The 26,997-nt window shown below is 40.5% G+C and overlaps 2 long non-coding RNA genes across 4 annotated transcripts in view; one reads left to right on the top strand and one right to left on the bottom strand.

The window, feature by feature from the left end:
- Nucleotides 1-26,997, bottom strand: part of LOC124878116 — a 91,665-nt gene that overhangs the window by 55,406 nt on the left and 9,262 nt on the right. The window lies entirely within an intron of this gene.
- Nucleotides 207-26,979, top strand: LOC124878107. Of its 3 annotated transcripts, none has more exons than XR_007040662.1 (6): nt 207-541; nt 698-919; nt 4,197-4,376; nt 4,456-4,541; nt 15,187-15,292; nt 26,350-26,979. It is a non-coding gene; the product is annotated as an uncharacterized LOC124878107 (long non-coding RNA). The 3 variants fall into 3 exon arrangements; XR_007040659.1 differs by having other exon boundaries at nt 4,451-4,541; XR_007040661.1 differs by having other exon boundaries at nt 689-919; nt 4,451-4,541.

Raw genomic sequence — 26,997 nt, 5'->3', positions numbered from 1 at the left:
TTTTCCTGAAAGCATGTCAGTGTGTCAAATAAGGCCATGTAATGTGAAAAACAGGAGTTCAGCAAGTTAAAACAGCACCAAAGGAACTATGCCAGTCTTCCACATAAACAATATTACTGACAGCACAGGAAGTGAACAACATAAGAAACATGTAACCATGGCAACAACAGGTAAAATATTGCTGACAATGCAATTATAGTAAGCTTTTAGGAACTGATTTTGATTATTTGAGTGCTACTGTATATGCTTCGGGTATGACGTTACGTCCAGCTTAGCAGACAACACACCTGGTTTATGAGAACAAGACCAGACTTTAGTAATATTTTGGGAAAAAATATCTACTGTATCACAAATTGAGTACCATTTCACAAAAAATCTTTTAAATGGTCTCTTTTTCATAAAGTCTAACTACTTTAAGTTTTGAACCAAAGTTGTCTAAACGCTGTCCGGATAATTGAAAAACTGTGAAATAGCCCTTTAGTTTAGTGCTGACAGGAAGCGGTGAAGCAGTTCCCAACTTCAGTGTCTTTGAAAAACGCTGGTGAGTAAGACTCTACTTCGAAGAATCCTTGTATCCCAAAGTTGACTACAATTTGATGTTAGTGTATTCTTCTATCAAAGAACAACCAAAAGTTAAGTTGTGTCACGAAGCTAATTAAGACAACCTGTCTTAACGCTTCATTCTGAGCTTCTGCAGAAAAGGAATCTGAGCCAGAGGTTTCCCGGAAGACGGGACAAAGCAGTTGTCCCACTACCTGAAGAAGACATCATTGAAACCGCAGCTCTGCACGCCTGAAGCGTAAAGTCTGAGCAGAAGCCCCCCAACAACCACCTGCTACTGAGAGCAGCCGCTAAACCTCTTTGTTGCCTGTCCACCTCGCGACCAAGCGGCCAGACCGGACCTCCTTTACCACACAAGGTAATGACCTTTGGACTGTCTTCACTCCTGTTTATCAAACGTTTCCCTTAAGAGGTGATGTCTGGGCAGAGAAAATTAGTTAAGAATGAAACAATCTAAATATTGTTATTTCATCAAATATTTCATGGTGTTTTGCTGTGTTATACTAAAAACTAAACTATTTCAGTGCTAACAGGCCTCCTACTGAGCTAATGTGAACAGGCCTATAAGCCTTGAGGCAAGCTTTTTTTGTTCTGAGTTCTGTTTTAAAATTAAGACAAACTTTACTTCAACGTGTGATTTCAAGCACATATTGGCTGTAATGCGCCGGCAGCACTCATGCACACATTAATAGTTATATTAATGGTAGTTGAAGGTACATTAGTGACCTAAAGAAGTGGTGAATAAGCAATAAGCTTTCCTTTGTTAGCTGAAACTACTAAATGCTAATGCTAGCAACAGGAAGCTCAAATATTTAGATCCAGCTTGTCTCCATCTTGTGAGCGTCAAAAGACTGTGTGATGGCTAGTTGACAACATTAGGATCAATTGTCGAAAGATTATTGATTTCTAATTCAGCAAATCATTCTTAAAATATATTAAAAAAAAATGTTTTAGTTACCTTCGGATTTGCATTGAGCTGGTTGTTTAAACACCTACTAATTGTTGTTCCTAATTAGTTTTAAAACTAATTTGACCTTATTTCCAAAATTAACCTTGGTTCTTAAAAATAAAAATCTACACTGAACTGTCATCATCGATTTTATTGGTCCACTTTTCCCTTTTATTTGTATATAGTTTGTTAGTTTCTTTATTCTTTCAGGGTTCTTTGGTAGTTTTAGTTCAATTTTACTGGCCTAGATAAAGAGTTATTGACTGAAATATGTTTAACTTGGAGATGAATTGTTTTGTTAATACATACTTAAATTTTGGAAAGATGTTGTGAATTTATTTCACATGTATGCAGAGTTTACTGCTTTGAAAATGCCAGAGCTTGAATCACTCTTTCATTTAATGCTGTAAAACCACCGCCATATTGGGCAGCAATTCCTAGGACAATACTTGATTGCGCGCAAGTTGTTTGGTTAAATATTTAATATCCAAACCTAAATATATTATTGCACAACAGGGATTTATTATTATTATAAACTAACCATCATTGTAAATGGAAAAATAATGTATCTATCGGAGGTAAGTAACAGTTAACTGCCTTAAACATCTGTTTAAATTTCAAAGAATAAAATTACAAAATAAACTGGTTACAAATTATATTTAGGAAAATTCATAATTGTTATTTCAACCATGTTTACGTTTTAGAGTTACAACTCAAAGTTTCTGCAAACTAGTTTCAATAAAGTCCCGTCACTTCTGGATTAGTTGCTAATTAGACGTAGATGTAGACCAACTTTGTCACACAGTCATGCTACTTATAACATAGCGTTTCATGTGACAGTCATTGACATTTGTCCAGAGAAAACACTCTAAAGGGCTGCAAGATATCAACACATTGCAGCTTCATGGAACAAACTGCAATAAAAAATGACTTTTTCATCCCAAACTACAATTGCCTACTAACTGTAAACCTGCTTCTGACACTTCATCCCCAGCCTTCTCTTCCAGCTGGTGGCTGCAGACGACAGAAAGGCGACACAGTTACAGTATAGTACATCTCAACAGCTCATAGTTCACAGATCAGAAAAAATGTAGATTATACATGTGTCCTTGATGTATAACACCACTAGCAAAGAGATAGGCATCAGGATAGAGGTAAATATACTACAATGCATGTTTACTTGTCTTACAAAAAATTGTACCTGGTCTGACTTCTCCTCCATTAGTTTATTAAGCTGTTGTCACGCTGATTCCTATCCTACCACACAGGCTATGTCTCGAAAAACATGCTATGTCTGTCTAAATGCAGGAACACAAAGATCCTTTTGTGGTACATCAAGTCTTATGTGTCACCCCTGTTCTGAACAGTGTCTATGTACCAGCTTCAAGAGTGTGGAATTCACAGTGTTCCACTGTGTCAGGACTCGGTATGTTAGTTTTGCAATAATGACACTATCTTGTATGAATTTATTCCACATTTAAAGGATCAACTCATCATCCTGCAACAAAATTTCACTGCTCTGTGAGTCCCCCCAAGTAGTCAGATATTATTATTATTAGCCAAATCAGAAAGTACTTCAAGGTCAGTTTCACTTGCAGCTTCAAGCTTCCTGCACGCCGAGGTAAGTAAATCTGCAGCAGAGCAGACAGAGGGTCTTACAGGGTTGCATGAGGTGAAGTAATGTTGATTGCTACAATGTTTCAGTAGATACTGTAGCAATGGGGTACATGTGCAGTTCACATGATGTGTGAAAGCTACAGGGTCAATATGGTGACATTTTTCAAACATAAATAAATCTGTGGCAGCCTGTCTTCTTGGAAGCACCTGTACTTGCTGCTTCTATTGTCTACGGTTAGCGCAGAAGAACCAAGTATTCTGCGGTACCTCAGTTGAACCAGAGTTCGTGTTCTGGAACCTCTATTTGTCAGTGGAAACACGCGTCATTTGTTCTAAATCACGTTCGGAAACCGGAACGGGCTCTAAACCGCTTTGGTAGAAAAGGGGTATAAAGAAGCTACTGCTGCCCTTTACGCTTTAACCTGGATCAGGCACTTTCACATTTGGTTAGAACACCCCCTAAAGAAACAGTTCAAAACCAAAGGGCTTTGTTAATTTGTTATAGCAACTATTTAGTTTGGCGTTGACTTCTTTCATAAATATTGTTCTTATAAATTACTGTTTCTGATGATAACAGAATTTAATATGAGTATAATTTAATTTTACATTCATCGTTTAGAGTTAGGGAGCTGGAATAAAATGTTGTATGTGTTGTAGATGTTTGATTTTAGGTTGACCTGTCCAGGACCTTTCAGACTATGTGCATTGTCCATGTTCAGCAAACTACGGTCAACCAGGATGAGGCTTAAATTAAGTGAAATGAAGATTAAATCATTTATACCTAAGACAGTCTTTGCAGTTGTAATAATACAGTCAGAATAATAATTATTATTATAAATATTATTTAAATTGCACTTTTCATTCCAGGCAAACTCAGAGTGCTACAATTAAAACACAAGAATAAAACAATACTAGAATAAAATAGAGATATTAGAGTAAAGAACGGGGACTTAGGATGAGCCGGCACATGAAGAGTGGAGAGATTGAGCATAACAAGCAAGCACACATAAAGCCTGTCTCTTTCTTCTCCCCTCCCTCTCTGTCTCTCCTTCTCTCACCATTACGGCAGCATTAGAAGCTGAGCTGCTCAACTGTTCCAAGATGTCAGAACTACAAAGCTCCCTTGAATGAGGGAATGTGGGGCCCGGGGCAGCGAGGGAGTCTGGAACAGCTGGCCCAGTCCAGGGCCCTCTGCTCCGCTTTCCAGCCGTACGCTAGCTGGGTTGAGACACACATATCTGGATACTCTGTATGTATTAGTGCACGTTTCTGTGTTGGAGAGAAAGGACAAGAGGAGGGTCAGGGTTGGTTTCTGTTATTCAGAGTAGGTGGGATGACACAGGGATCCCCAGTCCAAAGCCGGAGAGAAAGTGTTGGGTGAGAGGACAGAGAAAGACAAGTGCAGCAGAGTGAGGTTGAGTATTTGTACTTAGCGATGTTCAAGTTCATTTCTGAGATTTCAAAAAACATCAGTTGCAACACTGCTCATTGTGTCGGGAAACTGATCTAGAAGGAACTAAGCAGCGAGCAGGAACCTGAAAGAAAAACGTTGAGAGTCTCAACAAGTGTGTGTTGTACGTTTCAAAGCCCAGACACACACACCATACACACCCGCACATGAGGAGCAAGCTGCAACCCTGCCTGCTCAGGCGCTGTGCTTAGGCACACATGGAAAATTACACTTGTGGTTTAAATCCTGTGTTTGGTGTTGAAGAAGTGAGACTAAAAATAAAAGAGGAGAAAAGTAGACAAACTAGTTTTGGCCAGGAAGCTCTCAGTTGTTAAAGGTTGATATTAAACAACCACAGTAAATATACAGACAGATTAACAAAAGTACAGTGAATTCTCTGTGTTCAAACACAACCTAATGTCAACTAATATGAATATGGTTTGCCAAGAATGTTAATATAGCACCACCAGAAAGTATTCTCTCCCCTTTCCTTTTATCACAGTTTTTACTTCGAGATTTATTCTAAAACCCAAGAGCTCATAATTATTGAAGTAAAAACATGTTTTCAGACATTCTGACGTTGTCAAGAGTCCTTTTGTGAAGTTTTAAGAAATATAAACATCAGTAGGCAGCCTTTTTTGTGTCTTGATTTACTTTCAGCCTCCAACTGAACCACTTAAGTACCTCCACAGACTGCTCCTAAAGCCTCTCCTTTGTTATCTTGGCGGTGTGCTTTGGGTCATGTTGAAAGTTAAATCATCGCCTTAGTCTTTGGTCCAGAGCACTCTTGAGGAGGTTTTCTTGAAGAATCTCTCAATATTTAGCTTCTGTCATCTTACCATTTGTGCAGACTAGTTACCCAGTTCCTGCTGCAAAAAACCTCCCCACAGCATGATGGTGCCACCACCATGATTCACAGTAGGGATGGCCTGTTTTCACCAGACATGACACTTGTTTGTCCTTGTCTGATGACCTTGAAGGAGGCCTGATTGGTGGTATGGGTTAGCAATGGTTAGCCATGTGGATGGTTGTCCTGTCTCCACAAGAGAACACTGGAGCTTCCCCTTAGAGACCATTGGGTTCTTGGCCACCACTCAGACTGAGGACGTTCTCCAGATTACTGTTCGGTCAAGCACCTGGATCTAGGGAGGGTTCTGGTGGTTCCAAAAGTCTTCCATTTTGGAATGATGGAGACAATGAAACGTTTCATAATGTTTGATGATTTATGCTTTGATCCAGTCCCAAAGGTCTACAGACACTTTCTTTCACTCCATTGATTGGTTTCTGGTCTGATTTGCTCTATCAACTGTGACACCTTATGTAAATGCATGCTTTATTCCAAATCCTGTCCAATGAGCTGAATTTAGTACCAGTGGAGTCTGATCAAGCTGCAGAAACATCTTAAGGATAATCAGTGGAATTAAGATGCACCTGAACACAATTCTGTGTCACAGCGAAGGGTGTGAATAGTTATGTAGCCATTATGTGGTTTAAATATCTGCAAAAATGTCTAAAAACATGTCCCCACTTTGTCATTATGGGTTACTTTGTGTAGATTTTCTTAAAAGAAAACTAATGACAATGGTTTTGGAATAAGTATGTAACACAAAGAAAAAAGTGAAGGGGTGTGAATACTTTCTGGTGTCACTGTTTAATCTTGGCAAACACTGCAGTCGATGTAAAGGCACTTAATCTAGAAAAGCAATCAGACCTTTATGCCACAAACACAGAGAAAGCCTCTACTATAAATGGTCATATGGCAGCTGGAACCAAACAATATAGACCACCATGAAACCAAATGATGCTTGCATCCATAAAATGACTCTGTGATTTTTTTCATTCAGAACTGAAATCTCCTCTTTTTTGCATGTATTGTTTTGGTGCTATGGGGAAATAATTTGCATTATTATAATACATTTCAACTGTATGGAGCCTTTCCTGACACTTCGGTTTTATTTATTTATATAGCGCCAATTCACAACAAATGTCGTCTCAAGGCACTTTACAACTCAATCCAATCATATAGATTTCAAGTCAGGTTCATACATTCCAATTAATCGTAACCATTGAACAGTGCAGTCAGATTCAGTTATTTATTCAAATTGGATAAAAAGTTTTTCTATCTAAGGAAACCCAGCAGATTGCATCCAGTCAGTGACTTGCAGCATTCACTCCTCCTGGATGAGCATGTAGAGACAGTGGACAGTCACTGGTGTTGACTTTGCAGCAATCCCTCATACTGAGCATGCATGTAGCGACAGTGGAGAGGAAAAACTCCCACTTAAACTTAAAACAATACATTTAACCTCAGAGAGCCACACAAGCCGTGGAAATACAAGCTTATATGTACACTGCATGCACCTGCAGAGCATTCCTTTTGGAAGAGTCAGTTCTTCAGACCACAAAGGCTGAAGTGCACCCAAATGCAAATTTGAAAACTCGGAAGTAAAACGTTCCCTTTAAAAGAGAAGACTGGATTATTATACGCACTCAAACCTGCACTATAAAACTAAGCCTGTGAGGAACACCAGAAATGAATCCCGCTAAGACTAGAGCTGCTCTTAAGGCTGATCTGAACTGTTCAGCTTTGAATAAGAAAGTGTCTGACCTTTGGCTGCAACAATGACTAAGAAATCTAGACCTGGGAGTTTTAGGCTGCAAGAAGAAGATGGATAGGAGCAAGTGAAACACACCACCAAGAAGTGCATAGGAGAGAGCAAAGGAGGTAGAGATAAAGTGTTAATGATTATAGTAAACTGGTAAACACGGGATTTCCTGTCCTCCGTAAAAGCAACTAAGGTCTGGCCTGGAGAAGGGCAGCTACTCCCCTTACATACTTGTTGCACCAGCAGCTTGTTGGACAGTCTGCGAGCGCTGTGCAGTATCAGTAAGTCAAGTGAAATCTGTGTCAAAAAGTCTGTGTGATGGAGACTTTATTGGTACAAGGACCAATCATGACAAAACAGCACATCATCACTACTTCCTGGACTGGAGCATCAAACTATAATATATCATAAAATGATCATCATATCAGCATACCCAATATCAATATGGCAAAGGACTGTTCAGAATGCTATACTTGTTGGCTATTATATCCTAAATCACCTCGTCTAACAGTTTGTAGGCTAGTAATATTCTGACTGTTGGATGGTGTCTTACTGCAGTTAGATGCCCACACATGATGTAATGCTGAAGGTCCCACACAGCGGTGGCAGTATCATCATGGCAAAGGTGGACTTATCAGAACTGATCACAAAAATATCATATTCATATCAGGAAACCTTAGTCTGAGTGTCACCATGGTAACTATGGTTTTATTAAAAGATCATGATGAAACACTTGCTGTCTTAACCAAAGAGCTTCAGCTGAATCTAAAGCAATTAGGCAGCATGCCTGGGTGTGTGCTGGTAGAAATCTGTAAACCAAGAAGGTTGAGTGGAACCAGAAAGCCCATGAGACTCTGAGCTGCTTAATTAAAGTTTGAAACCAGTAAAACACAGGAAGTAGTTTTAGGCAACACTTAAAATGACACTTTAGGGAACACTGACAGATCCAGGGAGAGTAAAACATTGCGTTGTAGCTGTTCTGTCACACTCACTCATGCTACAATAATGGCGACTTCTGACTGGGTCTGCTGAGCGCTGATAACTGATCACTGTGTTTGCATTATATTTATGTAAATACAAGGATCTCTGAGTGTTCTGTTTGTTATGGACACTTTAGAAATGTCAGTGGAATGAGCTGGGTTTGGGCTGTGCTGACAGTTTATCACAGATATGCTGTAAACTGATTGGTTCATTAAAGTTAAGAGTGCTGCTTTAAAAAATCTGCAGCGGTGGGGTGGATGGGTTGGTTCGAGGTATTGGTTAGTGAAGGTCCACCTGTTACAGGCATGGCTTACCACAGCCTTTTACTCAGTGTTTCTGCTGGGACTCTGTAAAGACAACAGATACTGTAGCTGCATGGAACCTGGTCTTTGAAACCTGGACCTGGACTTTGAAACCTGAGTTGGGAATAATCTACCTCCTGATATGTATAATGTTAGCATTAAGTGAGGCAACCAAGCTCATTTCCTCAGTTTATTATTGCACATACTGGTTACACAAAGAGAGCAATCTTACACAATTCTCTTCTGCAGAGGGAGCGAACAGAGAAAGAGGAAGCGTTCCTCCGTGGGAATGGAAAAGGCAAACACAGAAAGTGACAGGAGCGCCGTGGGTCATTTGGAAATCCAACACATGGCTGTGTTAGTCGCTTGTTGTTGTTCATTAGGACTTGATTGAGAAATAATGGTGAACACACACTTTAAAGAGCAGTCCTGAAGAGAAAAGAACAGAGGACACATTCAAGCAAAGGAAGGCAAAGAGAAGATCAGGAACATTTAGGGGAAAAATTTCAGATGAATATGTAAAAAAAATAGACATGTATGCAGTTGACCTGTGGGGGAGAACGATACATTTATTTCTCCTAAATATGACTACATGTAAGATTGATGTTCCAAAAGTGTGAAAGGAAGACATTTTTTCCTGCTGAGCCTTCAGTTGGACAACAAAGCAAACAATTATGTGTCTAGAGGATAATCTGTCAAAGTTGTGCATCGGCAGAGACGTATGCTTTGAGTCCTTCTAAAAACCTGCGGTGAAAAGACCCTCTCTCAATACCAGGAAAACCTGACAAAGACAAGTGGCACCAGAACCACTTAGAACATTTCTTCCTATTTTCCCACCAGAGCTGATAGAGAGAGAACTTATCCTGCGTCAGATAAAACCCAACAAAACGCCACCTCAGGATCCCTAATCGTCACAATGACTCGATTATACGTCTCCTCAGTCAGTGGCAAAGTCCATAAATTCAAGTCAGTGACCCCAGTCTAACTGTGCAGAAAACAGGCACAAAAGGACATTCTAGTTCTGATGACCATGCCTTCTAACATCAGACTTAGACTTTCTTTGTGGCAGGATCCTTAATGACACTGCCTGGCTGACTGTGGATGGACTTAAAGAAATGACGGGAGCAGAACTGAGGCCTTTTTGGCAAATACTACCAGGAAATAGCTCAGGTTTGGAGGTGATGTGTGTGTTTCCCTTGTTCATGATGTGACTCACAAACTGTGACATCTGGTTATTGTTGGATACAATGTTTGGGGCAGACCAGTTACTTCACACGGTCCTTAATTAACAATGGAGCATACTGCCAAATGTTGGGGCAACTATGAAATGGCTCCAGAACAATCGTTGCCACTGGAAAGAAACGAAACAGAGAAAATATGAAAAATTTTCTTTTTCTGCTCAATTTCATTATTCAGATGTGTTCAAAATATCGGTGGTTCAACATCACTAAACAGATCAATCACTGCTGTGGGAATAAATTTTATTTGCTGAAGAGGAAATGCCTTAAAATGAGGCAAAACTGAGAAATGCAGAGAACTGTGGAATAAGGTCCGATCAACCTGGGCTGGATCACAAACCTGTTCACAGGTATCAGAGGTTGGTTGACTCCACGCAGAAGAGAGAAACTGCGCAACTAAATATTAATTTAGTGATCTCTGGGGAAGCTGGGAATCACTGAACTAAATACTTTAAGATACATTTTCAATATTTTTCAGTTTAATGTTGGGAGTTAAGCTTAATATTCATTTCTTTACCTTTGGAGGATTTGCAAAGATAAAATAAAAGCTGTTCTAAGGAATTTGAGCTTTTATCCCTTTTTAAATTTTGAACACATATCTGTGTTGATTGATGAAATACTAGAAGAGAAATGGACGATTTGATGATGGTTGATAACTGTACTTGGTGTCAGGCAATCTAGGGACAAAACAACAGCAGCAATGTCTGTGTATTGAACTAAGCTGAGGCTTGATTCAACAATAATCTGCCGCGAATTTATCCTCTCATCCCTCATTACTGCATCCCCCCCATGGATTCATCAAGGGGGAAACACTGGTAGAGGGAGGCTGTTGAGGATGCCCACCTCCCTCTTCTCCCTGCACTGCCTCAGGAATGCTTTTCTTCCTTTCCCCTTAGCCCCATGTGTGGACGCCCTCTCTGCAGGGTGTGTTTTGCATGTAAAGCAGGCTGCAGATGCTGTCCGCAAAGAGAGACCAGGAAGGACAAGAGGGCTGAGGACACAAGGAGGCCCCACTGCCATGCCACCCGCCTGGCCTGGCCTCGCTTTGCTGCCGTCCCCCTCTGCAGCTCCCCTCCTACGACACCTCTCATTACTTCGCTTCTCTCCCAATTCCAACCCCGCTTCGACATGCCACTCCTCCGTCACCCCTCTCCCTCCGCCGGCCCTTCCAACCATCCCTCTGCCACCCTCCTAGCACACGCAGTAGTGTCTCCTGGGAGACAAGCTCTTGTTGGTGTATAGAGGCATGCTGAGTTCACACAGGAACACACATACATACACTTCTGCATTTCAGTGGACAGAAAGAGTTGAAAAAGTGTTTGAACAAGGACAGAGACAGAAGGAGAGACTGGAGGGAGAAAGAGTGATCACCTCTAATAAAATGGCTCTTCACTATCCTTTTCTGTATATTCGGCTTGACACGGCAACATTCAGGGGGAATAATTAACAAGTGTATGGCGTGCATTTATATTGCATCTGACAGGAGACAGGTGGCTGGCTGGGAGCAGATGTTAGGAGGCAAAATAGAGTGAGGGAGCCTGAATGAAAAGTGGATGGAAAATGAATGCAAGCTTCTTTACTCTAAAGTTGGATTTACTGGGGTTACGCAGACTTTATGACAACACAGGCGTGTTTCTTCTGCTGAAATAACCTAGGAAACAGCTGATATGAGTTTCATCAAGCATTTACTGCAAGTTTTGTCTAATGCCCTTGAAACTGTTCTCAAAATGTTGCCTGAACAAAGGTAAGAAATGTCAGGAAAAGAAATAAGCTCCTTCATCTATGTTGGCTTAATTGGCTAATCTAAAGATTATCTATAAAAATAACTGGAAATATTTCTGAATAATTTACCTGAGATAATAAAAGATGCATTTCTCCAGCTCCTCTGTCTGCTGCACTTAAAGCACCACAGTGTGGCCAATCTGTGAGGGTGCAACTGGGATGACAAACGGGCCATTTTCCATTCTAGTTTTCCACTCTTAGCTCTGCCCAGAGCTGGCGAGGTGTGGTGGGATCTTTGCCTGTGGAGCGTGTTTGTAGCAGAATAATAGCAGAAACCTGCTCATATATTTTTTGATGTTTTTGGGATGACTTCATATGCTGCATGTTTATTCAGCGCCCTTATTGGTACCTCTGGCAAGGACGTAACATTTTTTTAAATAAATTAATATTTCTATTGCAGCTGCAAATTTGTATCAGTTTTCGTGGAGAAGGTTTGTAGACATTTTAGCATTTTTTACCATCTTCCTTAAAATAAACTTGGGCCCTTGTCCAACCTTGTTGGCCACAGTTCTAGATGTTTAAAATAGTTTTTAACGGCTCAACCTCACAGTAGATAAAGACAACTTCAGGTTAAGATCAAATTCTGACTCTTGAAGATCAGGGTCAGGGGTTAGCCATCTGTACCTTATTGGAATCAGCATGTTCTCTTGTCTTTCCTGCTTTTAAGAGTGTTTAGATGTAATTCTTCAGATTGATTTACTGTATAGGAATAGTTAGGATGCCAATTTGTGGCAATGGTGAATTTGGAATATTTTTAATATCCATTTATCCATTCAAAAATATTTATAAGGGTAACAGGCCCAAGAGAGAAACCCAGACATCCATCTCCCCACCAATACTTGCTTGATCATCATGAGGGACCCCAGGCGTTCCCAGCACCTAAGGGACACACATATCCCATCCTTACAGCAGGACATGCCTGGAAAACCTCAAAACGTCTGCATCTATGAGTAATCTTAAACTGTAACCTAATCACCTGAACTTGCACCTTTCGATGCTGAAGAGCTGTGGGTTTACTCCAAGCTCTCCCTAAAAAATGGTGAATTCCCCTGATGCTCTCACGCTGTGCACAATCACCTTGAAGAGGATGCTCATTTCAGCTGTAGGTATCCAGGATCTTCTTTTCACATATAAAGCCCTTAATGATCTAGCTCCATCATACATCAGAGATCTGATTGGTCCATATGTTCCTAACAGAGCACTTCGTTCTCAGACTGCAGGTTTACTGGTGGTTCCTAGAGTCTCTAGAAGTAGAATGGGAGGCAGATCCTTTAGTTATCAGGCTCCTCTCCTGTGGAACCAGATCCCAGTTTTAGTCCGTGAGACAGACACCCTGTATACTTTTAAGGCTAGGCTTAAAACTTAATGCTCACCCTCTACAGATGATCCACATGGCCCTGTCTTTCAGTGTTTAACCCTTTCTCTCTCCTAGACATGGAAATTGACTGAGCTTCTACTGTGACTAACTCTATGTTCTCTCTTTCAGACTCTAACCTTGAAAACTGGCTCAGAGTTTATCTGTTCTTTCTTTCTAGATGAAACGACTAAAGGAGCTACATCCATTAACATTTACTTTTCCTTCCCATAGAAAGTACTCCTGGATCAGTGCTTCTTTGTTCTCTTTGTGTCTCTGCTCTGTTCTCTCTAACCCCCAGTCGGTCGTGGCAGATGGCTGCTCACACTGAGCCTGGTTCTGGTTCTGCTGGAGGTTTCTTCCTGTTAAAAGGGAGTTTTTCCTCTCCACTGTCGCTACATGCATGCTCAGTATGAGGGATTGCTGCAAAGTCAACACCAGTGACTGTCCACTGTCTCTACATGTTCATCCAGGAGGAGTGAATGCTGCAAGTCACTGACTGGATGCAATCTGCTGGGTTTCCTTAGATAGAAAAACTTTTTATCCAATTTGAATAAATAACTGAATCTGACTGAACTGTTCAATTGTTAGGATTAATTGGAATGTATGAACCTGACTTTGTGAAGAACCTTGAGACGACATGTGTTGTGAATTGGCGCTATATAAATAAAACTGAATTGAATTGAATTGAATAGACTATCCCATAATCAGCTTGTCCATATACGGCTCTGAAGTAGAGCTGACATAATTAATCAGATTATTCGATTATTGAAATAAACGTCAACTAATTTAGTAATCGACTAATCGTTAATTGGAGTGTACAGACTCTAAATCATGCCATTTGCTGAATGAACAACCCACTCAGAGCAGTAATTAAGCCAAAATTGTACAAAACATATATACAATTTGCATTTAAAATGAAAAATTCTCTTTGTCAGTAAATATTCTCTATCTAGAACTCCTTAAGTGGCGTATTTTTAGCTATAGCTTGTTCAAATTCTGTAAAACATATCTCATTTTAAGCACATTTTGCCATCCGATTATTATTTGATTAATCGAAAGAAATAATCAACAGATTAATCGATTATCAAAATAATTGTTAATTCCAGCCCTACTCTGGAGGGCTTTTGCTCTGGTTTGAAAGACTGGCTTGGAAAGTACACGAAGGTAAGAAGAAACAGCAAAACATAGCTGGTAACCGTTTCTTCTAACAGGATTCTATCAAGGATTCAACAAGCATCAGAATCAGCTGCCACTGAACAGCACTAAAGAGAAATACTAATAGGAGGAATACTAATATTTATAAATCGGAAAGAAACAGGATAATATATTGATAAAAATAGGAATATACAATAAAAAACAAATATATGCAAGTAAACAGTGAGTGTGCATTTGTGAACTGAATGAAACAGTGGTTATTGCACAGGACAACTGGATATTGCAACACAAATAGATTACAAAGAATGTTGTGGTGTTGCAAATGTAAGCATGAATGTAGAGTATAGGATGCTGCTCTGATGTTTAGTGATGCAGGACTGAGTTCAGGACTCTGACAGCCCACAGATCAAAGCTGTTAGCTTGTCTCTTAGTACTGCTTTTTATAGACTTGAACCGCTACCTGACACGTCTATTCTACCTGGTAGCAGGTTGACTAGACATTGTCCGGGGTGGGAAGAATCTGCACAGATCTTTTGTGCCCTGCTCAGAAAAAGGAAGTTGGCAATGTCCACCAGGGGGGACAAAGGGCAACCTATGATCTTCTCAGTAGTCCTGGTTACCCTCTGTAGTGCCTTCTTGTCTTCAGCGGAGCAGGCAGCAAACCAACTGGTTGCACCGAACATCAGCACTGACTCAATAGTGGACCAGTAAAAGGACACCAGCACTTTCTCATCCATGCAGTTCCTCTGCAGCACCTGCAGGAAGTCAAGTCTCTGCTGGGCCTTTTTGACCAGTGCCGATGTGTTTGTTGACCAGTTCAGATCTTTTGGCCAGTAACTTGAGGGAGGTTATTCACTTCTCCTTGGTCTTGATGTTCAACAACAGGTTGATCTTTTTGCACCACTCTAGCAGCTCCTGTATTTCCTCCCTGTAGGCCTGCTAGTCACCCCGCCGACAGTGGTGGTGTCGTCAGTGAACTTGATGATGGAGTTGGAGGGGTGAATGGGACAACAGTCAGGGTTTAATGCATTAGAAAGTACAACACAAACAAAGCAGCAGAGTTATGTAAGCCGGCCAGATGTAAATAAAAAACAGAGCTGATTAATTATTGGTTCTGTGTCCATATTGTGTGAAAGGTAATGATGTGAAGGCATGGGTCACTCACTGATAAACTGTTTGCTTTCTAAGGAAACCCAGGGGATGGAATCAAGTAACTTTGCAGCAATTCCCCCTCCTGATCAAACATGTGGCAACAGTTGGAAGGAACAGGAAATCCATGCAGCATTTCTCTATGGTGAGATTTTTTAAATATTTTTGTATGTTGAAGACAAACAATGCAAAAAGCTATGAGGGGTGAAAGTAACAAAAATTAACTTGAAATGAACTGAAGGTGTGAAATACTGAACATGGTAAAATCGAGTGCTGTAAAAAACAACTTTTAATTGATATCGCCTCTGTAAAAGTAAAAATCTGTGAAAATGATAACATGATAAATATTAATGTTATAAATTTTAAGGTTATCAAATTTAACGTTGCCCATTTTCATTCACTGCCTTGATTTTAACGCCCCCATTTTTACCACTTCAGTTTTATCATTAACTGATTTTTGTAAAGCATCTTGTAAAACTAATGCAATTTAAAATAGATTGGAAAAAAATAGAAATATCCATTATTGACCCTCAGTGGGTACATTTTGGTTTTTCAGGCTCATTTAAGTGTGATTTTATATGTAATAAAATATAAGTAACCATAAAAGTATTCCTTGAAGCTAAGGAGGACAATCAGGCAGGCAAGTGGGCTTCTTCATTTTCCCACTAAACCACCCCAGTCTCTTTAATATAACAAGAACATATTCAGACTTTTACTGTATTACATGATCTTGCCTGTTTTTCGTGCACTGATTGAATAATGATGGAATATTTTGGCTTGCAAACACGACTCTACCAAGAAAAAGATTCACCCTTACTGGTCGACATACTCACAGGTTTTCATAAATTCAAAATCCAAGATTTAACTCAAATAAAACCCTTCTTTCTTTTTATTCTATACTGAAACCCTTAAAGTCTCATTGCGATTTACTGCCTGTGTCAACACTTGTTCACTGTACTTTGGCATCTGGCTCAATAGGCTCAATAGGCCTGCTGCAAACACATGGGTCAGGAGGCAGGAACTCTGGGAGTCTCCAAGCTTTGCTCCACCATTTAAAACCACTCTCAACCTATCAAAAAAAATCGACCTTCTTGGCAGCCATACAGTTTACCCTCTCTCTTTTCATCGGTGCTGGCAGTCGAAGTGTAGTCTACATTCTGCACTAATTAACAAGCTTCAGAGGAAGACCACCAAACTGGCGAACTGGCACACTCAAAGCATGCTTGCAGTTAGACTCTCTTTCATTCGGTTTTGGATCTGAGTTGTATTTGTCTGTGCCTGTAAAGTTTGGACAGGAATAAAATACTTATTGTAGTTATCAACAGAACAATGAAGCAAAGATAGGGCCATACCTAACCTTTAAAACAGTGAAGTACACACATCTGTGAAATACACACACACTGAGCTTTATGATTTTTCAGCTGATCACTGTAATAACTTCTGTGTTTGCAGTAAGAACCCAGAGTATGTTTTCTTAATGTCAGTAAATTTGATCATATAGATAAATGAATGAACAACATCTGGGCCAAATTCTGAGCTGTCATATTGTTATATGAAATATGACTCTTTTTCTACAACTATTTTGGGGTTGAATGAAGTGTGGAAAAAGGTTAGTGGTTCCTTCTAGCCAGTTTGGAAAGAAAATCTAATACAAAGGGAAGACCGCAGAACCACACTGGTAGATGAAGTAAGTACATTAAAAAAAGGATAGAAAAGGAAAAATAATTTAAAGTGAAAACAATAAAACTACAACTAGAATAACGGGCGCCCCGAGGCTTAGTGTTAAAGGAGGCACATCATATGCAAAGGCTACAGTCCTCAATGCAGTGGTCCCCGGTTCAATTCCCGGCCCCAAGCCACGTGCTGCATGTCTTACCCTTCTCTCTGCTTTCCTCTTCTCCAGCTCCTGATGAATAAAGCCCACTGGTGCCACAAAAAGACTTTCAAAGAAAACAACAACCAGAAAATCCAATGAGATCCCCAACCCTACTCTTCCCTCACTCACAAGAAAGTCAAATTCAGCAGTTTAGAAATACTTCCAGTCACGAAAACATTGACTGCCTTGTTTTGAAAACTAAAGAAGCGCCACCTATACTTTTTTCTGAGGTAGTGCAGTTTTAAAATTACAGCAACAAATAATAGCAGCGGGATCTCCTGAATATTGTAGCAGCTATTAAGCAACAAGCTGAAATTTAACAACTAATATCAGTAAAAAAAAGTTATGTTTTCTTTAAAATTATGGCCTGATTTACTGGGTGGTTATTCTATTTTGTTGCTTAGATCCATGTATGAAAACAATAAATACATGTAATAAAAACATAATTAGAATTGTAAAGATTAGTATGCCAGATTATTTTCACATCAGTGGGAGTAAAGGAGTTAAAGATCTTAACTCACCACCATGCAACTCTCAATATTTTGACATAAGGACAATGTTTTAACAACAGCTAAACAGTTGGTGAACTGGTTTTGAAGAAAAATGAATCTATCAAAAGGAAATCGTAGTAACTGAAAAGTCAGGTACCCACCAGGGGGAAGCATAGCAGGAGGATGATAGCCCAGCTGTGTACACAGCAGCATATTGGCTTTCTGTTAAAAAGAAGCTTTAAAGTGCCTGTGACACATCTATATATTAAAGGAATTGGGCAGTGATTGACATGAAATTAGGATAAAAGATGTGATAAAAGACAATTGTAACACAAAATTTTGCAAGTCCAAAGTCGCCCGGAAATGACTTCTAAGGGGAAGTCTCGGGTCATTCATTGTGTGAGCGTCAATGATAAACGGTTCAGGTAGAAGCAAAGTTGCGTTACAAACAGCGTTAATATGATGAAACGGTGCATTGCTGGTGGTGGCAGCAACACTACGACAGCAGCCGTTAGTCTGCACTACTTTACTGAAGCGAAGAGGATTAGAGCTGCCTTGATCAGAGCTGGAAAACTGAGGAGAGACAGATGGGCTGGTCCCACCAAGCACAGCCAGGTGTGATCAGAGGACTTTTCAACAAGCTGCTTCGAACAAGACACCTCTGAATTCACCAGAGAAATTATGTCAGAGGTCAGGATGTCTGACAGATGAAGGAGGATGTTGAAGCAGATGCTATAGTCACGCTGTTCAGAGCATCTGATGGTAAAAGATCTCCAAAGAAAAGGTTGTTGCTGCTGTTGCTAAACGGATCACGGCTCAGCAGGTAAGAACGCTTCCTTGTCGCAAAAGTCAATTTAGATATCGGCACTTATGTTATTAATTAAAAATCTGAAATTAAATTTTTTATTATTAATAACAATAATCTGACATTATTATTTTAAAAAGGATAATATACATGCGCATACGACATATTTAAATGAATGTTTCTCTAAAGATTTTAATATAAAGTTAAAAAAATGACACCAGGTAGTGTCTTCAGATCTTGAATCCTCCCTTGCGTTGCTGCTGTTGCTCACTTCACCTCCGGTTGTTTCACTCAGCGCCGTATTTACTGTAACCCTGGATTTACAGTGTATAAATCTATACATAAATGTGTATATACATGATTTAGCCATGAACATATTATGGTAAATGACCGCACCTGTATAGCAGTTTATCAAGATCCCGGAGACCCCAAAACGATTCACGCAACAATCAGTCATTCACTCATTCACACATTGACAGTGACGAGCTACATTGTAGCCACAGCTGCCCTGGGCCAGACTGACAGAAGTGAGGCTGACATACACAGGCGCCACCGGGCCCTCTGACCACCATCAGCAGGTCAAATCGGGTGAAGTACCTTGCCCAAGGACGCAACCAGCAACACAATGGTTAGAGGACAAACTCCTACCACATTAGCCACAGCCGCCCCTCTATATAAATATATGTGTGTATTTATTAATATAGCGAGATCTAGTCGGTCTTTAGTGAATTATTTTGAAAATCCAGATGTTGTGCTGGCTCTGTTTCCTGGTGGTGTGCTATGATTCATGCATGCTGACTCCGGCCAGAGTCCATCTGGCAAAAATAGACTGGTGGAATTAGATTGCCATCCACACGCTGCAGCACTGGTGCTCTGCCATCTCATGAAAGCTGACTTTCTTCTCCTGACTCTGCTGCTACTAAAATATTTCTAAAGACACATCAGATTCTTCACTGCTGTCTGTGTTGCCACCATTGCAGCAGCAGTCAGTTTACATGCAGGGGTTCCCCACGGACGTCATAAAAAGGCGCAAGAAAATCGCAAAGGAGTAGTCTGGAAATGCCTTTTTATCCTTTTTTTTTTAATCCCTTTTTAGTGAAATTTATATATATATCAACAACCGTTCATTTCAGGCATGAATTTACTTTTTAAAAATATTTTATCAATGTTTCCTTTGTATAAATGTAAATGGAGTTATCATAAAACTTCAATGTCACAGACACTTTAAGGATAACTACAGCCAGGATACCGCCAGGATATTTTTTCAGAGACCGACCAGTGACGATTAAGAGTATTTTAATGCTGTTTTCTGGACACAAGAGGCGGTGTATTAACCACAAACCAGGGAAGATTGAGCTGACTGAGCAGCCGACCCTTGCAACCCAGATTGGTTTGCCAATTTGCAGCACTTTTGATGATTATATAAGATTAGTGTTTTGCAGGTGTTTGACCGAGAAATGTATTTTCTGTGCTAGTTTTTAAGTTCAGAGACTCTGAGTACTCATAGTACTATAGATAGAATAATCATCTAATTTTAAACAAAACACTGTTAAAATGGTATTTTATTTTGCATTTTGGAATATGTGTATCACCACACACACACACACACACTTGTTTTACTATATGTAGTGAGGACCATGTGTTGACTCCCATTGACTTCCATTGATTTTAAGTCATTTTCAACCCTTTCTATGCCCTAACCCTGACAATAACCCTAAACCTAACCATTACCAGTGCATACCTAACCCTAACCTTAACCTAAAGTCAATTCACACCTTAGTCCTAAACCTAACCGTTAGCAAAATAGGTCGTGAGGACCAGCAAAATGTCCTCACTTTGGTACAAACGGTCCTCAATTTGATGGTGAAATCGGGAAAATGGTTCTCACTGTGATGCCAAGACAGGAACACACACACACACACACACACACACACACACACCAAGGCATTAAATAAAGACAAAAGAGACTGATTAGCCAACACCAGAGACCGATCAGAATAATGAAGGAAAACTCATGGTCTTTATTATGATAATTGAAAAAATGAACATGCCAAAGACGTTTTTATCTGTTCTGTTTTAAATAAATGAAATTATATCATTTTAAACATGAAGTGTTTAATCTAAAAAGATCCGATGCCTCCGAGTTATCTTTACAATATCTGGAGAATGAAAAGGTGTTTGGATTAGAACAAGCCAGTCAGTTGTTCTGTGTCTGAGGTTATGGTGCATTGCTCAAAGTTTTGCTGAATAAGTAAAGGACATAGAATCAGGATCCTATTGTCAGGATTTAGACAATGAGATGACATTGAGCTTAACTGTAACAAACTCTATGTGCTCTCTTTCAGGCTCTAACCTTGAAAACTGGCTCAGAGTTTATCTGTTCTTTCTTTCTAGGTGAAATGACTAAAGGAGCTACATCCATTAACATTTATTTTTCTGTCCCATAGAAAGTACTCTTGGATCAGTGCTTCTTTGTTCTCTTTGTGTCTCTGCTGTTCTCTCAAACCTCCAGTCGGTCATGGCAGATGGCCGCTCACACTGAGCCTGGTTCTGGTTCTGCTGGAGGTTTCTTCCTGTTAAAAGGGAGTTTTTCCTCTCCACTGTCGCTACATGCATGCTCAGTATGAGGGATTGCTGCAAAGTCAACACCAGTGACTGTCCACTGTCTGTACATGCTCATCCAGGAGGAGTGAATGCTGCAAGTCACTGACTGGATGCAATCTGCTGGGTTTCCTTAGATAGAAAAACTTTAAATAACTGAATCTGACTGAACTGTTCAATAGTTAGGATCGATTGGAATGTATGAACCTGACTGTTGTGAAGAGCCTTGAGACAACATGTGTTGTGAATTGGCGCTATATAAATAAACTGAATTGAATTGAATTAAGGTTTGCAGTGATTGGTTGAAAGTGACAAACACAGACCAGAAGTAGGAGCGTGACACTGACGCAAAGCAGCATGAGAGGATAAAAGAATGAGGGGATTCCACGACACAGAACCAAGGAGACAGTTTGACTTGTCTCCCGAAGAGATGACCTGGCATGCAGATGATCACAGACAGCCTTCAAACTTTAAGTGACTCTGAATAGAAGGGGGAGAACCATGAGGGCAAAGCACAACGAGATCGCTGGACCAGAGCTGGGCGAGTGGTGCTGGCAGCACCAGAGCTTTGTTCTGCTGGCTGAGCAGGAGGCTATCATGACCCGGGCCAACCACTAGCCACGTGCTTCTCACCAAGGCCTGCATGAATTATTACATTTCATTCTGTTATCTTTCATCATGGTTCATTAAAAGCAAACAATTGGGCTTCCAGAGAAGCACCATGCTCAGCCCCCGACCCCCACATCTTCCCTCAGAGAGAGACAGAATCCCTGCACTCCCAAAGAAAAGTGTAGAGAGGGACAAAAACACATTGTCCATGGATTTAAAAGGAGGCTTACGGCTATGATGAAAACGAATGTTCCCCTAAGAAGAAGAGAAGAATGAATATGCCTGCTGATGCACACCCAACACTGGAGGAGCTGCAGTAAAGTAGGAAAAAAAGAAAGGGACATAATCTGAGGCAAATGACACTGGAGTGTTTTAAAAAATAACTGACAGCAACACAATGAGACACTGACGCAGACAAAAACTACGCAGGGACGGATGAAAGGACACAGATATAAAAAAAAATGTAACCAAATACATGCAGGAATACTGTCCATTCACAGCAGCAGCTGACAGGCGTGAAAATGGACATGAAAAGTGAGGTTTGGTTCTGATAAATCAAGCAAACAAAGAGAAAACTGCAAATAATTTGTAAAACAATTAGATTTGATCGCCTTAGGAACACAAGAGCAAGAAATCTGTAGAGTGAAGTCTTTGAAAGATTTTCTGTGGCACTTTGAAAATGTACCTGTCCAGGGTGTACCCCGCCTCTCGCCCATAGACTGCTGGAGATAGGCACCAGCTCCCCCGCGACCCACTATGGAATAAGTGGTAGAAAATGACTGACTGACTGATGACTGACTTTGAAAATGTTCAGACAGAGACAGAAACAAAGCAGAGGATAAACTCCAGTGTGGCTGCAAAGCTGCTGGGAGAAAGTGGGAGAGCTGCTGAAAACTGTTTACAGAGCTGTCAGATGGGCTGATGTCTCCCTGCATGAACAAGTCGTAACCAACCATGTGTGAATGTGTGCATACATGCGTAGTGCTGTAGAGAAGTAGTGAGTATCAGAACACACTCTTCATGTAACTTGCTGTTCGCTGCATAACACAGACATTTTCCATTCTGTCAGCCCGAGCAGCGAGCACACTGGCTCCTTCGAAACCCAGCCACCACTTCATTAAATGACATCAGACTCTTGGCAGAGTCAGTGGGAAAAGTCTATATTAACTGTGTGTGAGATCCACAGGGTGACCAACAAAGGCCATGGTTGTTTCTCCATGTTGGGCGCTGCTTGGGGAAATTCTGGGACCCCTCCACTGGGCCTTCTGCCCCATTTGTCTCCCACAGGCTCCTAATTCTTATCCAAACGCCCAGACCTCACAGACATAAGCAATGAGGGAAATCATCTCACATAAAGTTGAAGAGAACTTTGTCGTACTTTCCAGCGAGTGGTGCTGGAATTGCAAATCAGTCAAAATGAAAAGCAGCGACAGTGAGACAAACAGTTTTATGCCATATTTCCTTCTGAAGAACTGTAACAAGTTAAAGGTTTCATGAAGGAGTGGGAGAATAACCTGAGAATGACAGAGTGCTGAGAGACACAGAAGAATTGCATCCTCTCACAGTCCAGTGCCAGCAGCTTTTTCTTTAAAGGAGGTTAAGATGTTGTGAGTCAACCTGATGGTTGGTTCCTTCCTCCATGTCAGATGAAGATCTAACAGTGATCTCTCTCCATGACCTGTTAAACAGTGGCTGGAACAAACCTCTATCAGTATGAAGGTAATCATGATGCCGCATCTCTTAAAATTCCAGTCAGATTTTTTCTGCTATGTGCTGCTTGCCAGCGATGTTCTCCTGGTTCTGCGTGATCCAGGACTGCACCTTACACTGAGCTTCACCCTGGAAAGACTCTCCTAGATTTCACCAGGATGCAGCAAGACACTAGAAGACCAGCATGCAATGTGCTTCACAGAACGCTCAGAACCAGGACAAGAATGGGCTTCTTTAGAGCTCCATGAGATGATATATGGACTGTCCCTTTCTAGTCACACCGACCACTCAAAGCGCTCACACACATTCATACACCGATATGCAGATCTGAATCCAACTTGGGGTTACGTGCCTTGCCCAGTGGCACATCAACATAAAGGACAACTTTAAGGCAACTTCTCTTCCCACAGAGACGCAGTCACTCAGTATTTCATCCTCTGTTAAATTCCTTTTATTCCCATTTTTATTTTTCTTAATTTCAGTGAAACCGTATCTTAACTAAAAATGACCTAGTTGCTTAATGGAAGAAAGTTACAATTTAAAACCACAACCAACAGGGGGTTTGAGAGAACAGAGCAGACACAGAAAAAGAATACAGAAACACTGATCCAGGAGTACTTTCTATGGGAAGAAAAAGTAAATGTTAATGGATGTAGCTCCTTTAGTGGTTTCATCTAGAAAGAAAGAACAGAAACTCTGAGCCAGTTTTCAAGTCTAGAGGATGAGAAAGAGCACATAGTTAGTCAAAGTAAAAGCTCAGTCAGTAGCCATGTCTAGGAGAGAGAAAGGGTTAAACACTGAATGTTGATCTTTCACTATAATGATTAGAAGAAACATTGAGATAATATACAGCTTTACAGGGACAGTGTGGATCCAAAGATCTGATGTGTCCCTTCAATTTCACTCACCTGGCTGTGAAATAGTAAAGGTCAGCTGGACAGACCAATCCATCAGTAAGTTTCGTCCAGACCGTAAGAACCGAGCTGCTCAGGCTAATTGGGCCAACGGTAAAACGGGACACTTAATCATTTAGACGGACTCAATGTGCCAGCATGCATAACAATTGACTTCTGTTGTGAGATTGATTTATTTGTTCTAATTCAGTAGATTAAGGCAACTTGCCTTCAGAAATGGAGATGGGCTGAGATCTCCTCTAGGACCACTCCTGAACCATATCTGTACACTAAAGTATTGACCATGTGAGTGATTCAGGTGGATCATGGCTGTGTGAGCTGTAGCGAATAACTAATCTGAAGCTGAGAAACAAGTGAAGATCCATCCTTAAAGATACATTTCAAATTTCTTCCTTGTTTCTTGTCATCTGCACACCACAGCATACGAGGAAATACAATTCAGTTCTTCATCGGTGCTGCCAAAGTTACACAAAAGCTTAGTTTTCACTCAAAACTCTTCATCAAGGGAAGTTTACATTCAGTGAAAATATGTCACAAGAATGTTAACACTCAGCTTAAACTTTATGTGACTCCCAAAGCATCCAGAGCCATCTACAGAGCACAGAGAGAAGGAATAACACCAGGCAACAATATGGCTCAGTTCTCTGCACCACTGGGACTCATTCTATGTGCTTTCAAAATACTACATCCTTCCTACGCTTTAAGAGCATTCTGAATAGGCTGCTTTGTGTCTGATTGGCTTTTTTACCCATTTATCAGTTTTAATTTCTCCCTCTCTCCTTCTGTATCACGCTCTGGGCCTCTTGTCTAAACACGTATCCAAGTGTATGTACACACACACATGCAACATTTCAGCAGAAATTCACATTGATCCTCCCAGAGGGATGTAGTGCAGCATGGTTTTGCTTCTAGTAAAAACTTCCAACTGGAGGTCAGACTTCAGGTCACAGACTTGCAGAGGGTCATTTAACTTCTTTTCAAAGAGAAATAGGCCTGAGTTTGGGAGCTTAGAGCTTGTTAGTTCTCACTCTGCCTTTAGCTGCAGCTCCCACATGCCTGCCATGTCTGTTTCCGATTGTTGCTGCAATGTACTTGGAAAATGGTAAATGGTTTGCATTTATATAGCACCAATTAACCCGAGCGGCTCAACAGAGGTCTTTACGATGTTTCCTATTCACACACACACACACACACACACACACACACACACACACACACACACACACACACACACACACACACACACACACACACACACACACACACCCACACACACACACACACACACACACACACACACACACACACACACACACACACACGCTGACTCTAGAGCTGCCATGCAAAGCACTGAACTTCCATCAGGACCAACCTGAGGTTCACGGTCTCTCCAAAAGGAAACCTAAGCAGTATGCAAATACAGCCCGACCTTTGACCTGAGTCACAGCCGCATATTTGACTAGCAGCTGCTTGTAACCCCCCCCCCTGACAGTCATGTTTTTGGACTGTGGGAGGTACCCGGAGAGAACCCACACATACACGAGGAGAGCAAAAAACTCCATGCAGGTAGACCCCAAGGTGGGATTCAAACCCAGGACCTTGTTGCTTCAAGGCAGCAGTTTTAAGTATCTCAAATTACAGACTATTTTTACATAAAGCTACGTGAGTTTGTCACAGAGTTAAATGTAAAAGAAAGAAATGAAACCTTTAAAACCTTCGGCTTCCTCAGTTAGAAAAGGCAGATGTTTACATATTTTAAAGCCGACGAATCAGATGACAAAACAGATCACACTGCTCTCCTGACACCTCAAGCAACCGGATGCTGCCAAGCGTTTCAGAGTGAAGTAATTATTCTCAGTGTACATCTGAGACATATCAGCAACATTTTACTGCTCTCTAGTGGTGCTCTGTGAGAACAGCTGCATCAACATCATTAATGATAATAAGAATATGGTAATGCTTGAGAAAACTTAGGGTACATATATATACTGAGCTTGTCAATATTTAACATGGTTACCTTTACCTAAATATCTAATTATTTTTCATAATCACTCTTTCTAACCCAGTTAACTATCACTCACTCACTAAATATAATGGTTTAATTATTTTTGCATACTAATTCTAATAATAGTGATAATGGTTATTGTGGTAATGTTTGTATGTCCTTTATATGATGTTTCTGTTTCTATCCTTTAGAGTCGGGTTCTAACTGTGTTCCTAAGGAGCTGAGAGGCAGATGCAAGCATGATACCCTCTGCAGTGTTTCCTCTTCCTAGGTGGGGAATCTTCTGATTTACTGGGATATTGTTGGTGATTTTTTCCAGTCCATTCTTCACAATTTCTACCAACTTCAATTTCCAGATCTTTATTCATAGATAGCTTTTCTGTCATTTTCATTGAGGTGTTTCTTTCTGATAGTATTTTCATATCAGTTAGCAACTCTTGTCTTTCTTGTTCTTGATGACGATGTCTGGTTTGTTGGCTTTGATTTCTCAGTCTGGATTAGCATATCCTAAAGGATGGTGACATCTTGATTGTCTCTCACTGTGGTTGATGTTTTTATTATTTATTTCTTTTTTGTTTTTATTGTCTCCCATGTTAAGAACTTTTTGTTGCCCTCACTGTGTTTGAAAGTGCTCTAAAAATAAAGATTGACTGACTGATTGCTTGCAGCATGTTAGACATGCTGTCCACAGACTGAAATGTTATGTGATTTGGTGTATGACTGTCTCATGACCACTAGAGGTCAGGCTTCCATCATGAACGGAAGCGTTATTAAGGGACTCCCGCAGCTAAATGAAAGCGGATTCTGTGTAACAGTTTCTTCTGAAAAGAATTCAAGGT

This window comes from Girardinichthys multiradiatus, chromosome 2 (assembly GCF_021462225.1).
Source record: "Girardinichthys multiradiatus isolate DD_20200921_A chromosome 2, DD_fGirMul_XY1, whole genome shotgun sequence".
NCBI lineage: Eukaryota > Metazoa > Chordata > Actinopteri > Cyprinodontiformes > Goodeidae > Girardinichthys > Girardinichthys multiradiatus.
Note: the sequence above shows the minus strand (reverse complement) of the source record. Positions and strands in the feature narration are given on the sequence as shown.